The following is a 14,710-nucleotide window of genomic DNA, read 5'->3' as shown; positions in this document are numbered from 1 at the left end:
CTCACAGGGTGTCTGTTGTGGGGGAGGAAGGTAAAGGAGATTGTGAGCCGCTCTGAGACTCTTCGGAGTGGAGGGCGGGATATAAATCCAATATCTTCATCTACCTCACAGGGTGTCTGTTGTGGGGGAGGAAGTTAAAGGAGATTGTGAGCCGCTCTGAGGCTCTTCGGAGTGGAGGGCGGGATATAAATCCAGTATCTTCATCTACCTCACAGGGTGTCTGTTGTGGGGGAGGAAGGTAAAGGAGATTGTGAGCCGCTCTGAGACTCTTCGGAGTGGAGGGCGGGATATAAATCCAATATCTTCATCTACCTCACAGGGTGTCTGTTGTGGGGGAGGAAGGGAAAGGAGATTGTGAGCCGCTCTGAGACTCTTCGGAGTGGAGGGCATGATATAAATCCAATATCTTCATCTACCTCACAGGGTGTCTGTTGTGGGGGAGGAAGGTAAAGGAGATTGTGAGCCGCTCTGAGGCTCTTCGGAGTGGAGGGTGGGATATAAATCCAATATTTTCATCTACCTCACAGGGTGTCTGTTGTGGGGGAGGAAGGGAAAGGAGATTGAGAGCCGCTCTGAGGCTCTTCAGAGTGGAGGGCAGGATATAAATCCAATGTCTTCATCTACCTCACAGGGTGTCTGTTGTGGGGGAGGAAGGTAAAGGAGATTGTGATCCACTCTGAGACTCCGATTCAAGGGCGGGGTATAAATCTGCAGTCTTCTTCTTCATCCGCTCCCGTAGTCTCCAGGAATTTTTCAGCACAGACCTGGCAACCCTAATTGAAACGGATGGCACTTAGAGTTGACCCAGCTTGGTTCTTACATAAAATTTGGGGACATGAGCATTCTTTTCCCCTCAACTGTTGCTGGCTAGGCACGTGTTTATTTTCAAAATTAAAACTGGAGGCCAACATCCCTTTTACAACCAAGTGGGTTTGTTTTTATAGGAATTACAAACAGCTGGCTGCCCAAAGAGCCTGTTCATTTCCTGTCTTCCTACCAAGTCACTGTTCACAACTGGATGGCAGACAGCTCATGGGTGTAACACGCAGAGGCCCAACGGACAGCCTCCTGAGACAGCAGGTGATTCCGCTGCCTGGCTCTACCAGGAGTGACCAGGTTGTTCAGTGGCCTCCTGAGCTCGTGTCAGAGTTACCTGCTCCCCACAGAAGTAGACCAGGAAGGTCAGAAGCATGCAGAGAAGCAGAGGGCAGCCTCCTTTCAGGAGCTGACACTCCCGGCTCAAGGGGAGTCTCTTTTAATGCCTGCTGATAAAAAACAGAAGCTGCCATCTGATCTAGGTTCCTCCCTTTGGGATACATTTACCATCTAGGCAGAAATCCAACAGGTTCATCCTCTAGGGTTGCCAAGTCCAATTCAAGAAATATCTGGGAACTTTGGGGGGTGGGGCCAGGAGATTTTGGGGGTGGAGCTAGAAGCAAGGTTGTGACAAACATCATTGAACTCCAAAGGGAGTTCTGGCCATCACATCTAAAGGGACGGCACACCTTTAAAATGCCTTCCATCCGCTGGAAATAATGGACAGGGGCACCTTCTTTGGAAGCTCATAGAATTGGACCCCCTGGTCCAATCTTGTTGAAACTTGGAGGGTATTTTGAGGAGATGCACTGGATGCTATGCTGCGAATTTGGTGCCTCTACCTCAAAAAAACAGCTTGCCCAGATACACACGGATCAATTTTCCATTATACCCTATGGGAATTGGTTTCCATAGGTAATAATGGAGTGCCCAGCAGACATTTCCCTCCCCCCCCCCCGGCTTTCTGATGACCCTGAAGCGGGGGGGGGGGGCTCCAAAGTGGGGGATCCCCTGCCCCCACCTGGGGATTGGCAACCTTATCCCCCCCCTCAACAGACGCCTTGTGAGGTAGGTGGAGTGAGAGAGCTCTCCCAGAAAGCTGCCCGTTCAAGGAGAACTACAAGAGCTATGGTTGACCCAAGGCCATTCCAGCAGCTGCAGGTGGAGGCCTGGGGAATCGGACCCAGTTCTTCCAGATAAAGAGTCCATGCACTTAACCACTACACCAAACTGCCTCTCATCAATAACAGAAGCTGCCATCCGATCTAGATCCCTCCCGTTGGGCCTCGTTTCCCCAGCCAGCCCGAAATCCAACAGGTTCCTCCCCGCTCCTTCCGCCTGGCGACGCGGCAGACCCACGCTTGTTCCACAACAACCCAAACATCCACGCCTCTTTTCCTCTCCCCCTCCTTCTGGCTGCCTGCCCGGGCTGGCAGAAATCTGCACCCGGACTTTGCCACGACGCAGGGGGCGAGCTGCACTGGTTGGATTTCGGCCTGCCTGCCGAGGAGGCCCAAGCGGCGAGGCTCCCTGCAGCCGGGGTGATGGACCCAGCCGCTGTTGGGGGGAATCCTCCTTTTCTCCCTTCCCCCCACCGTGCGCTCCCCCGGGCGATGCGGTTGGGAGCATAACTAGCAGGCGAGCGATTGTCTGGCTCGGCCGTGTTTAGTCTGCTCTGCCGCCGCCGCCTCCTCCTCTCCGATTGCACAAGCGGGGTGGAGGGGGAAGCCTGCCTGCCTTTCCGACCGCTCCGGAGGAGCGCAGACACCGCCTGGAGAAAGGCACCGCGCCCCCATGGATGCGCGCCCTGCTGCGCCCCTAAAGCGAGCCATGCGCCCCCCGTCTCCTTGGCGCGCCTAGCAGGGGCGGCGGAGAGCAGGTGAGTCGGGTTTGGGTTGGGGGAACCCCTCCCCTCCCTTCGCAGCCCTCCTGGTGCGGGGTCTGGGAAGAGTTTGGGGTCACTGGGGTGCCAGCCTCCCGGGGGGACCTGGGGATCCGCCGGAAAGAAGCACGGCTCCTCTCCAGTCTACAGAGATCAGCTCTGTGGTGGGGGGTGGAGGAGAGGGAATGGGTATTTTGGAAGGTGGCTTCTATCTAGGGTATTGCACCTCACTCTCTTCCCCTGGCTCGGTCCCCACATATCTAGGAGTTTCCTGGCTTGGTTCTGGCAACCCTCCCCCAATTCCCCGTCACCTCCTTCTGAGCACCCACAATCTAAGATCCCCCTGGATCAAGGTTTGCACCCAACTTATGTTGGTTTGGGGCTGCCCATAAGTTCTGGCTCCCCACGGATCAAAGGAAGTACTTCTTCACCCCAAAGGGTGATTAACACGTGGAATTCACTGCCACAGGAGGTGGCGGCGGCTGCAAGCATAGACGGCTTTGAGAGGGGATTGGATAAACATATGGAGCAGAGGTCCATCAGTGGACCCCCTGTATTGTTGGAACTCTCTGTCTGGGGCAGTGATGCTCTGTCTTTTTGGTGCTTGGGGGAGGAGGGGAGGAGGGGACAGTGTGTTCTTATGTCTGGAGCAGTGATGCTCTGCATTTTTGATGTTTGGGGGCAAAAGTGGGAGGGCTTCTGGAGTTCTGGCCCAGTTGATGGATCCTGATGGCTCTGGGTTTTTGGCCACTCTGTGAGACACAGCGTGTTGGACTGAATGGGCCATTGGCCTGATCCAGCATGGGTCCTCTTATGTTTTGATGTCTGAGGTAGAGCTGTTTTGCCTTCTTGGTGCTTGGGGGGCAAGAGTGGGAGGGCTTCTGGAGTCCTGGCCCTGCTGGTGGGCTTCTGGATGGCACCAGGTTTTTGGCCACTGTGTGACACAGTGTTGGACTGGATGGGCCACTGGCCTGATCCAACATGGCTTCTCTTATGTTCTTATGTGACACAGAGTGTTGGACTGGATGGGCCATTGGCCTGATCCAACATGGCTTCTCTTATGTTCTTATGTGACACAGAGTGTTTGACTGGATGGGCCACTGGCCTGATCCAGTATGGCTTCTCTTATATTCTTAGCATGATGACCCACTTCTCTTATATTCTTAGCATGATGACCCACTTCTCTTATATTCTTAGCATGATGACCCACTTCTCTTATATTCACGCAGCATGACAACCCACTTCTTGGGCCCAGAGGGAGAATCTGAGGCTGGGGGCCTCCAGTTTGGGCTGCCAACCTCCCAGTGATGTCTGGAGATTTCACAGGATTCCTGCTGACCTCCAGGCAACAGAGATCAGTCTCCCCCCCCCCCCACCAGAGGAAATGGCAGCTTTGGAAGGTAGACTGAACCATGTCCTTGCTGAGCTCTCTTCCCTAAATCCCACCTCCCCTAGGCTCCGTCCCCAAATCTCCAGGAATTTACCAAGCAAGAACTGGCAACCCCGGGCTTCCAACCTCTAACCCCACCCCCCCAAATCTGTGTCCCTCTTTCCTTTACCCCACTTCCCCAATCTTCTTTCTCACCAAGCTCCAAGTGCTAGACATGAGATCCCTTCCTCGGAAGAACTCAGGTGTCCTGCCCCACACCCACCTCATTGGCAGGACTGGCCCTAGACTTCCTGGCACCCTGGGCAAGGCTAACTTCTGGTGTCCCCCCCACACACTAATAACATCACCAAATCACACAGGAGTGCCCCATTTGGCATCCCCAGATGGCCAGTGCCCTAGACAATTGCTTAGTTTGCCTTGCGGCAGGGCAGACCCTGCTCAAAGGTGTATTTATTTGCCTTCCCCAACAAAAGAAAGATCCCCAAAAAGCTCTCCAAAAGATCCCAGCCATCATATTTTCCCCCTTAACCTCTGGCCACGTCCAGAAGCCAGGAGTCTTTGTCTTTCCTCCCTTGTTTTCCTGGGGAGGATCATCAATTGCACCATCCAGTCTCGAAAACTGAGCTGACTTTTACTTGCCGTCACTTACCTTCTAGTAGGTGTCTTCTAGTAGGTTCTTGCCGTCACTTGCCTTTCAGTAGGTGTCTTCTAGTACTTGCCGTCACTTGCCTTCCAGTAGGTGTCTTCTAGTCGGTTCTTGCCGTCACTTTCCTTCCTGTAGGTGTCTTCTAGTAGGTTCTTGCTGTCACTTGCCTTCCAGTAGGTGTCTTCTAGTAGGTTCTTGCCGTCACTTGCCTTCCAGTAGGTGTCTTCTAGTAGGTTCTTGCCGTCACTTGCCTTCCAGTAAGTGTCTTCTAGTAGGTTCTTGCCATCACTTGCCTTCCAGTAGGTGTCTTCTAGTAGGTTCTTGCTGTCACTTGCCTTCTAGTAGATGTCTTCTAGTAGGTTCTTGCCATCACTTGCCTTCCAGTAGGTGTCTTCTACTCGGTTCTTGCCATCACTTGCCTTCCTGTAGGTGTCTTCTAGTAGGTTCTTGCTGTCACTTGCCTTCCAGTAGGTGTCTTCTAGTAGGTTCTTGCCATCACTTGCCTTCTAGTAGGTGTCTTCTGGTTGGTTCTTGCCATCACTTGCCTTCCAGTTTGTGTCTTCTAGTAGGTTCTTGCCATCACTTGCCTCCCAGTAGGTGTCTTCTAGTAGGTTCTTGCCGTCACTTGCCTTCCAGTAGGTGCCTTCCAGTAGGTTCTTGCCATCACTTGCCTTCCAGTAGGTGTCTTCTAGTAGGTTCTTGTCATCACTTGCCTTCTAGTAGATGTCTTCTAGTAGGTTCTTGCTGTCACTTGCCTTCTAGTAGATGTCTTCTAGTAGGTTCTTGCCGTCACTTGCCTTCTAGTAGGTGTCTTCTAGTCGGTTCTTGCCGTCACTTGCCTTCTAGTAGGTGTCTTCTAGTAGGTTCTGTCCACTAGCATAATTACTAGGCTTCTCTTCCCCTTCCCAAGTGAGCCATGACAGGCTGTTCTGCCCCCTCCCTGTAGTCCTGTGGAAGGGGGAGGTGGTTGTCCACTCACCCCATCCCACCCCCCAACTTCACCCCATTCCCCAGATCTTGGCTTATGCTATTCCTCCAGACAGCTCTGAATTCCAGGGCCTTATCACTGGGGTATAACGAAACCATGGCAGAATCCAACGTCTTCCAAAACTTTGCATTTGTTTTTAAGCAAACGAGCAAGTTTCTGGACTCCATGGGTGCAAAAATAACTTCCAAAGCGTATAAGGATTACATAAGAACATAAGAGAAGCCATGTCAGGCCAATGGCCAGTCCAACACTGTGTGTCACACAATGGCCAAAAAAACAGGTGCCATCAGGAGGCCCATCAGTGGGGCCAGGACACAAGAAGCCCTCCAACTGTGCCCCCCACAAGCACCAAGAATACAGAGCATCACTTGCCCCAGACAGGGAGTTCCATCAATACGCTGTGGCTAATAGCCACTGATGGACCTCTGCTCCAGATGTTTATCCAATCCCCTCTTGAAGCCGTCTACGCTTGTAGCTGCCACCACCTGCTGTGGCAGGGAATTCCATGTGTTAAACACCCTTGGGGTGAAGAAATACTTCCAGGGGTCATTTTGTAGAAAAATAGGTGGTGGAGCTCATTAGCACAACTCATTAGCATATTCCCCGCAGCCAAAAGCAATCCGATGCAAGAAAGGAGAGCCCCAGGTGAGCGAGTCCTGCTTGGGCTGGCCTCATTCTCCTGGAGCTCTCCTGGGCCACACACACACACCCCAGTCAAAAAGCCAGCAAGTCACCCACCACCCAAAATCGCATAAGAAGTGGAGAAAGAAGAAGAAGATATTGGCAAGTGACGGCAAGTGACGGCAAGAACCTACTAGAAGGCAAGTGACGGCAAGAAAGGGTGGCGTGGGCTTCCCCAGGGGTTAATGAGGACTGCTGGGTGTGTGGCAAAGCCCCTGGTGACTGGCTGGCTGCTTTCCTGATCCAGGTATTGTTATGCAGCTGCACCTACTATTCAATGGACAGGGTAGGTGGAGAGGAAGAGGGGGGAACCCTCGGAAAGGTTCAGGAGCTGCGTTCCTGGGAGCTCCTGTTGAATCTGAGGCCTGAGTACTTCCATTTATCCATTCTAACCCAACCGTTCAACAATTTCATCGAGTGCCCACAAGTTCTTGTATTGCGAGAAAGGGAGACAAGTCCTTCTTTCTCTACCTTCTCCACCCCACGCATAATCTTGTAAACCTCTATCATGTCACCCCCGCAGTCGACGTTTCTCCAAGCTAAAGAGCCCCAAGCGCTTTAACCTTTCTTCATAGGGAAAGCGTCCCAACCTTTTAATCCTTCCGGTCATCTTTTTCTGCACTTTTCCCATTGCCCGACCAAATCTCAATAAAATTTCCAGCAGTTGGGGGTGGAGGATTGGAAGGGCCTTCGTTGTGTCTGGCCTCTTCCTACAGTGATAAAAAATTAAGCAATAGGTCGTGCTGGGTTCCTTTTGGAAAATAACTGGGATCCTATAAATCTGTGTTATGAACAGACGATGGACGACTGCTTGGAAGGGAACTTGGGTGAGCCTGTTTTCTCTTGGGAACAGCCGCTCCTCCGTGGCAGTGGCATTCCAAAGTCCCTGAAGCTTTGGGCGGTCAGCCAGCATGACCTCAGATCACCCCTGACTCCTCCAAGCCTTGAAAACGTAGCAAGAACCCTCATGGATCAGACTCGATGCTTCTCCAGCCCAGTAGGCTGTTTCCAGCTTCCACACGCAACCAGTGACTTGTGGCAAAGGCCTTTCCTGCTCACACCAATGTGGGACCAGCATCAAACACCTGTGAATATATGTCAGCCATACAGACGCCAATCCCCGTGGGGGCAGGGGATCCCCCGGTTTGGAGGCCCTCCCCCCGTTTCAGGGTCATCAGAAAGGGGGGGAGGGAGAGGAGAGGGAAAAGAATGGACTGCAGGGTCCAATTCTAGGAGCCCTCTTAAGAAAGTGTCCCTCTCCTTCATTATTAGTGGAGGGAAGGCATTTAAAAGGTGTGCGGTCCTTTTAAATGTAACGGTCAGAATTCCCTCACAACCTTGCTTCTGGCTCCACCCCCAATGTCTCCTGGCTCCACCCCCAAAGTCCCCAGATATTTTTTGAATTGGACTTGGCAACCCTCCTTCCCTCCCACCCCCACCCCCAAAAAAGTCTAAGGTTATCACCAGCCGCTCCTCAATGCTTATTGATACAGCAGTTCCTGTGTCAACAAAGGTTTTGTGCATTATCATAGAATCATAGAGCTGGAAGGGATCTCCAAGGTCATCTAGTTCAACCCCCTGCACGATGCAGGAAACTCACAAACACCTCCCCCCTAAATTCACAGGATCTTCATTGCTGTCAGATGGCCATCTAGCCTCTGTTTAAAAACCTCCAAGGAAGGAGAGCCCACCACCTCCAGAGGAAGCCTGTTCCACCGAGGAAGCCCTCTAACAGGAAGTTCTTCCTAATGTTGAGCCGGAAACTCTTTTGATTTAATTTCAACCCACTGGTTCTGGTCCTACCTTCCGGGGTCACAGAAAACAATTCCACACCATCCTCTATAGGACAGCCCTTCAGGTACTTGAAGATGGTGATCCTATCACTTCTCAGCCGCCTCCTCTCCAGGCTAAACATCCCTAGCTCCCTCAACCTTTCCTCATAGGACTTGGTCTCCAGACCCCTGTGGGCTCAGTGGAGCATACCTGGTTTCATTTTTTAAAAAGAAAAATCAAGTTTCTAGTCCTCATGAATTTGGAAATATATCTTCCTTAAGCTTTGTTTTCTTCCCCAGTATCTGAAGTATATCTGCTTTCATTTAAAAAAAATCAAGTTCCTAGTCCTGGTGAATCTGGAGATATATTTTATGTAAACCTATACCTGAAGCCACCTCCTCCTCTCCAATTGCACAAGGGGGGGGGGGGGAGTCTACCAAGTGTTGCCAAGGGTGGAATTCTAGCAGCAGCTCCTTTGCATATTAGGCCACACCCCCTGATGTAGCCAATCCTCCAAGAGCTTACAAGGCTCTTTTTTGTAAGCTCTTGGAGGACTGGCTACATCAGGGGTGTGTGGCCTAATATGCAAAAGAACTCTTGCTAGAATTTCACCCCTGAGTGTTGCCAACCTACAGGTGGTGGCTGGAGATCTCCTGGTGATCACAACTGATCTCCAGGGGACAGAGATCAGTTCACCTGGAGGAAGTGTCCACTTTGGAAGGTGGACTCTATGGCATTGTACCCTTTGAAGCCCTCCCCTTTCCTAATCCCACTCTCCTCAGGTTCTTCTCCAAATTTCCTGGGCTTTCCTAATCTGGAAGTGGCAACTCAAAAAAACCCTGCTTTATTATTTTTTTTTAAAAAAAAAAAATCTAATCCTGCTGGATTTGGAGATACATCTTACGAAAGTTTGGTTTCCCCTAACTCTTGCAACTGAAAATATCTGCTTTCATTTACCCCCCCCCCCCCCCAAGTTTCTAGTCTTCATGGTTCTGGAGCTATATCTTCATAGAATCATAGGGTTGCCAAGTCCAATTCAAGAAATATCTCAGTACTTTGGGGGTGGAGCCAGGAGACTTTGGGGTGCAGCCAGGAGCAAGGGTGTGACAAGCATAATTGAACTCCAAAGGAGTTCTGGCCATCACATTGAAAAGGACAGCACACCTTTTTAAATGTCTTCCTTCATAGGAAATAATGAAGGATAGGGGCACCTTCTTTGGGGCTCATAGAATTGGACCCCCTGGTCCAATTGTTTTGAAACTTGGGGAGCACTTTGGGGAGAGGCACTAGATACTATACTGAAAATTTGGTGCCTCTACCTCAAAAAACAGCTCCCCCAGAGCCCCCGAAACCTCCAGATCAATTCCGCCCATTATACCCTATGAGAATCGATCTCCACATAGGGAATAATGAAGTGCTCAGCAGATGTTTCCTCCCCACCCGCCCACTCCCTGTTTCTGGCAACTCTGAAGTAAGAGAGTGGCCCTCTCTACTCATGAGTTGCAGCCAACTTCTTCCAAGTAACACAGGACACCCCATCCCAAGAGGAAGCCTTTCAATCGGAGACTGAAGCCTCCGGAGGGGTAAAGTCACATGGTGGCTTTGGGGGCGGGGCTTCCCCCCTCCGGCCAGCTGACTGGGGGCGGGAAGGAGCCTGGGAAAGCGGAAGAACCCCCACTGGGACCTGGGGATTGGCAAGCCTTTAGAATCATAGGATTCGAAGGGGCCTCCAGGGTCATCTAGTCCAGCCCCCTGCACAATGCAGGAAACTTACAAATCCCTCCCCCTAAATTCACAGGACCCTCATTGCTGTCAGGTGGCCATCTAGCCTCTGTTTAAAAACCTCCAAGGAAGGAGAGCCCACCACCTATCGAGGAAGCCTGTTCCACCGAGTTCTTTCTAACGTTGAGCCGGAAACACTTCTGATTTAATTTCAACCCGTCGTTTCTGGTCCTTCTGGGGCGACAGAAAACAATTCTACACATCCACGATTCCACAATTCCGCATCTTACATGACTTGGTTTCCTCTCTCCCCCGCCTTCCAAGGGAATCGCTGCTGTCGCCATGTCCCTGAACCAGCCCAGCAGCAGCGACGCCTGCCTGAGCATTGTGCACAGCTTGATGTGCCACCGGCAGGGGTGGCGAGAACGAATCCTTCGCCAAGCGCGCCATCGAGAGCCTGGTGAAGAAGCTGAAGGAGAAGAAGGACGAGCTGGACTCGCTCATCACTGCCATCACCACCAACGGCGCCCACCCCAGCAAGTGCGTCACCATCCCAGCGCACCCTCGACGGACGTCTCCAAGTAAGTAGGCGCACCCAGCACATGGAGGGCCCTGCTCAACCACACTCTCCTCTCGGAGCCATGTGGAGAAGTTAAGACTCAAATCCAGCTAGACTTGAGGCTTTTGGGGCTCAGTGGGGGAGCATCTGCATTGAAGGCAGGTTCCAAAGACAGGCAGTGTGGTACAGGCTTCCCAATACCCCAGTCCCAGCGGAAGAAACCCGGTTTCCGGGGCTCCACCCTGCCCCCAGCCAGCTGGTTGGGTGGGGAAACCCCGCCCCCACAGCTACCACGTGCCTTTAAATCTCTGCAGGTTTAGAAGCCTGTAAACACCTCTTTTTTAAAAAAGTGTGTGTGTGCCTTTAAACTTGAGCAGGAAGTGAAAGCTGCATCGGGAGGGTGAGGCAAGAGAGTGTGAGAGAGGGAGTGAAGCTCAGTCCCTGCTTGCTTTCACTTTGTATAGGAAGCAGAGTCAGTAAGTGTTTGTGTGTGAGTGAGTGAGAGAGAGAGAGCAGGAGAGCACAGTCTCTGTGCTTGCTTTTCGGATTCGTTTCAGACGTCTTTTATAGTAACCTGTTTGATGAGGAAAACTCCATCTCTCTTTCTTTCCATCTGCCTGTGTTAAGTTGGTTGGAAATACAGCGGCTCCGGTGCATAGAGCTCCAGTGAAATCACAAAAGCGTGTGCTGGCAAACAAACTCTGTATATTTGGGCTGCTTTGTTAGTGTGGGTTCACTTTCGTTTACTGGAATCACAACTGCCACTGGGGACAAGGAAACGAAGGCCAGTCAGAGGAATTGCACTGCTGTGTTTTTATTTATTTTAGGGAATGGGAAAGTCTCCTGGCTCCACCCACAAAGTCCCCAGGTATTTTCTGACTTGGACTTGGCAACCCTAGTGTGGTGTGAAGCTAAGGATGTTGGACTAGGACTGGAGGAGACCTTGGTTCAAATCCCTGCTTGCCTTGAAACTTATTGGGAGACCTTGAGCCAGTCATTCTCAGTCTAGCCCACCTTGCAGGGTTGTTGTGAGGTTACACTGGATGAGCAGGCTCAACCTACCACAATTCTAGGGTTTGCCAAGTTCCCCTCTGAAGTCATCGCGCTAGCGACGTTTTGCGCCTGCCACTCTAGGAGAAACGCTATGGTACCATATGTTTTTCATATGGTATCATAGAGTTTTCCTCCCAAATTGCTAGAGCATCCAGGAAAACCAGAGTTTTCCCGGACGCTCCTAGAGCAGCCAGTGCGTGCCATCGGCACGATGACATACCTCCGAGTGACGTCATCACGCCAGTGACATCAGGGGAGGATCTTCAGGTTGGGAACCTCAAGGGTGGGAGAACCCTCATGTGGTACAGGAACTTGGCAGCCCTACACAGTTCTGAGCCTTCTCACATTCTATCAGGGAAGGGCCAAAAGTTAAACCTTAGCGCACCTGCTAGGCATACAAAAGATCCCATATTCAATCCCAGGCGTCTGGTGTTAGGCCTTTCTCTTAGCCCTGCGGAAAGCAGCTGCCAGCCAGAGCAGGCAATGGTGAACAAGGTGAGCCCAAAACCTGCCACTCTCTAAGACAGCTTCTTAAGTCATGGAAGGGCTTATGTGTGTGGTTTGTAGGGCGGGCTGGCCTACACATTCCCCACAGAAAGCAGCTTCAGATCTTTGCATTGAGTTGGGATGGCTTGTGTGTGGAGGAAGTGCCATCAAGTCACTCCCAAGTCATGGTGACTCTATGAATTAATGTCCTCTAAAACGTCCAGTCCTTAACAGCCTGCTCAGGTCTTGCAAACGGAAGGCCCGGGCTTCCTGGATTGAATCAATCCCTCTCCTGGAGGGTCTTCCCCTTTTCCTGACACTAGGGTTCCTATCCCCAGGTGGGATAACCAACAAACTGGCATCACAGTTCATATTATAGACAATAAAAGAAACAAACACTGTGATGTACTGACTGACAATGTTTAGTAAAACCATTTAAGAAAAGCCTTTTTAGAATCATCTTTTCATACTCTATGGTTTCTCCGGATGCTCTAGCCATTTGGGAGGTTCAAACTCTATTGTACCATAGAGTTTTACCTCTCGAATTGCTAGAGTGTCTGGCAAAACCATAGAGTTTTCCTGGAAAAGCCTAGAGCGGCCCCGCATGCGCACCACCATTTTAATGACGTCACTTCCAGGTGACATCATCACGCTGGACTTCCTCAGGAGTAGTCCTTCCTATTTTTTCCAGGGTCACCAGCCTCTTGTAACAATCCAATGTTAATGCTCTTCTGCAACATCTTTTACTTCAAGTTCTCTCATCCACCCAATGACACTTAACTGCATATATTTATATTAGGAGCTTAAGCCAGTCCTAAAGATCTTCTTTAACCAGATGCAAAAGCCTTCTGGAGCTGGCTGGCCAATTGCTCTCTGCAAAGAGCCCCGTGGCGCAGAGCGGTAAAGCTGCAGTACTGCAGTCAGAGCCCTCTGCTCACGACTTCAGTTCGAACCCAGCGGAAGCTGGTTCAGGTAGCCGACTCCTGGTTGACTCAGCCTTCCATCCTTCCGAGGTCGGTCAAATGAGGACCCAGCTTGCTGGGGGGGGAAGTGTAGATGACTGGGGAAGGCAATGGCAAACCACCCTGTAAAAAGTCTGCCGTGAAAACGTTATGAAAGCAACGTCACCCCAGAGTGGGGTGCTTGCACAGGGGACTACCTTGACCTTTTTACCCTTTTAATATTTTTATTAGAAGCCAGCCGTTCCTTTTGATGGCAGAATGCTCTCATACTCTCTACAATTTTTATTTTTTAATTTTTTAAATTTAGAGCAAGCCATTCCTATTTGACAGCAAAATGCTCAATGACACTTAAGTGTATAATTTTGAACAAGCCAGTCCTGTACATCTTCTATAACTAGATGCAAAAGCCTTCTAGAGTATGCTGGCAAATGCTCTAATCCACAGGTGGGGGCAGAAGACCCCCCCCCCCCCGGTTTGGAGGCCCTCACCTGCTTCAGGGTCATCAGAAAGCAGGGGGGGGGGAATGTCCGCCGGGCACTCCATTATTTCCTATGGAGACCAGTTCCCATTGGGTGTAATGGAGAATTGATCTGCTGGTATCCGGGGAGGCTGTTTTTTGGGGTAGAGGCACCAAATTTGCAGCATAGCATCCGGTGCCTTTCTCCAAAATACTCTCCAAAAAGATTGGACGGGGGGTCCAATTCTATGAACCCCAAAAGAAGGTGCCTCATCCTTCATTATTTCCAATGGAGGGAAGGCATTTAAAAGGTGTGCGGTCACTTTAAATTAGATGGCCAGAACTCTCCTTGGAGTTCAGTTTTGCTTGTCACAACCTTGCTCCTGGCTCCACCCCCAATGTCTCCTGGCTCCACCCCCAAAGTCCCCAGATGTTTCTTGAATTGGACTTGGCAACGCAACCTGTGGCTCCATTCCCCAATTTGGTGCCCACTCCATGTTTCAGGAAAACAGACAAGGCCTTTGACTGGTGGAGCTTGTGGCTGGCAGGTAGTTGCCGTCCTGAAACAGGTGCCACCTGAGGTAAAGTTCTGCATTTAGGTAGGAAAAAATCCAATGCATGGTTATAGGATGGGGGGAGACTTGTCTTAGCAGCAGTATGTGTGAAAAGGATCTAGGAGTCTTAGTGGATCATACGCTGAACATGAGTCAACAGTGTGATGCAGTGGCTAAAAAGGCAAATGCAATTTTGGGCTGTATCAAGAGAAGTATAGTGTCCAGATCACGTGATGTGATGGTATCGCTTTACTCTGCACTGGTAAGACCTCACCTGGAGTATTGTGTTCAGTTTTGGGGCACCACATTTTAAGAAGGATATAGACAAGTTGGAACGGGTCCAGAGGAGGGCGATGAAGATGGTGAGGGGTCTGGAGACCAAGTCCTATGAGGAAAGGTTGAAGGAGCTGGGGATGTTTAGCCTGGAGAGGAGGTGGCTGGGAGGTGATAGGATCACCATCTTCAAGTACTTGAAGGGCTGTCATATAGAGGATGGGATGGAATTGTTTTCTGTGGCCCCGGAAGGTAGGACCAGAACCAGTGGGTTGATATTAAATCAAAAGAGTTTCCAGCTCAACATTAGGAAGAACTTTCTGACCATTAGAGTGATTCTTCAGTGGAACAGGCTTCCTTGGGAGATAGTGGGCTCTCCTTCCTTGGAGGTTTTTAAACAGAGGCTAGATGGCCATCTGACAGCAATGAAAATCCTGTGAGTTTACGGGGAGGTGTTTGTGAGTTTTC

General features: G+C 50.8%; 1 pseudogene; it reads left to right on the top strand.

Annotated features, from left to right (window-relative positions):
* The first annotated feature begins 10,226 nt into the window (after nt 1–10,226).
* Nucleotides 10,227–14,710, top strand: part of LOC132583924 (mothers against decapentaplegic homolog 4-like) — a 43,501-nt pseudogene continuing 39,017 nt past the window's right edge.

Source organism: Heteronotia binoei, chromosome 1 (genome assembly GCF_032191835.1).
Source record: "Heteronotia binoei isolate CCM8104 ecotype False Entrance Well chromosome 1, APGP_CSIRO_Hbin_v1, whole genome shotgun sequence".
Lineage (NCBI taxonomy): Eukaryota > Metazoa > Chordata > Lepidosauria > Squamata > Gekkonidae > Heteronotia > Heteronotia binoei.
This window is presented reverse-complemented; position numbering and strand designations above follow the sequence as displayed.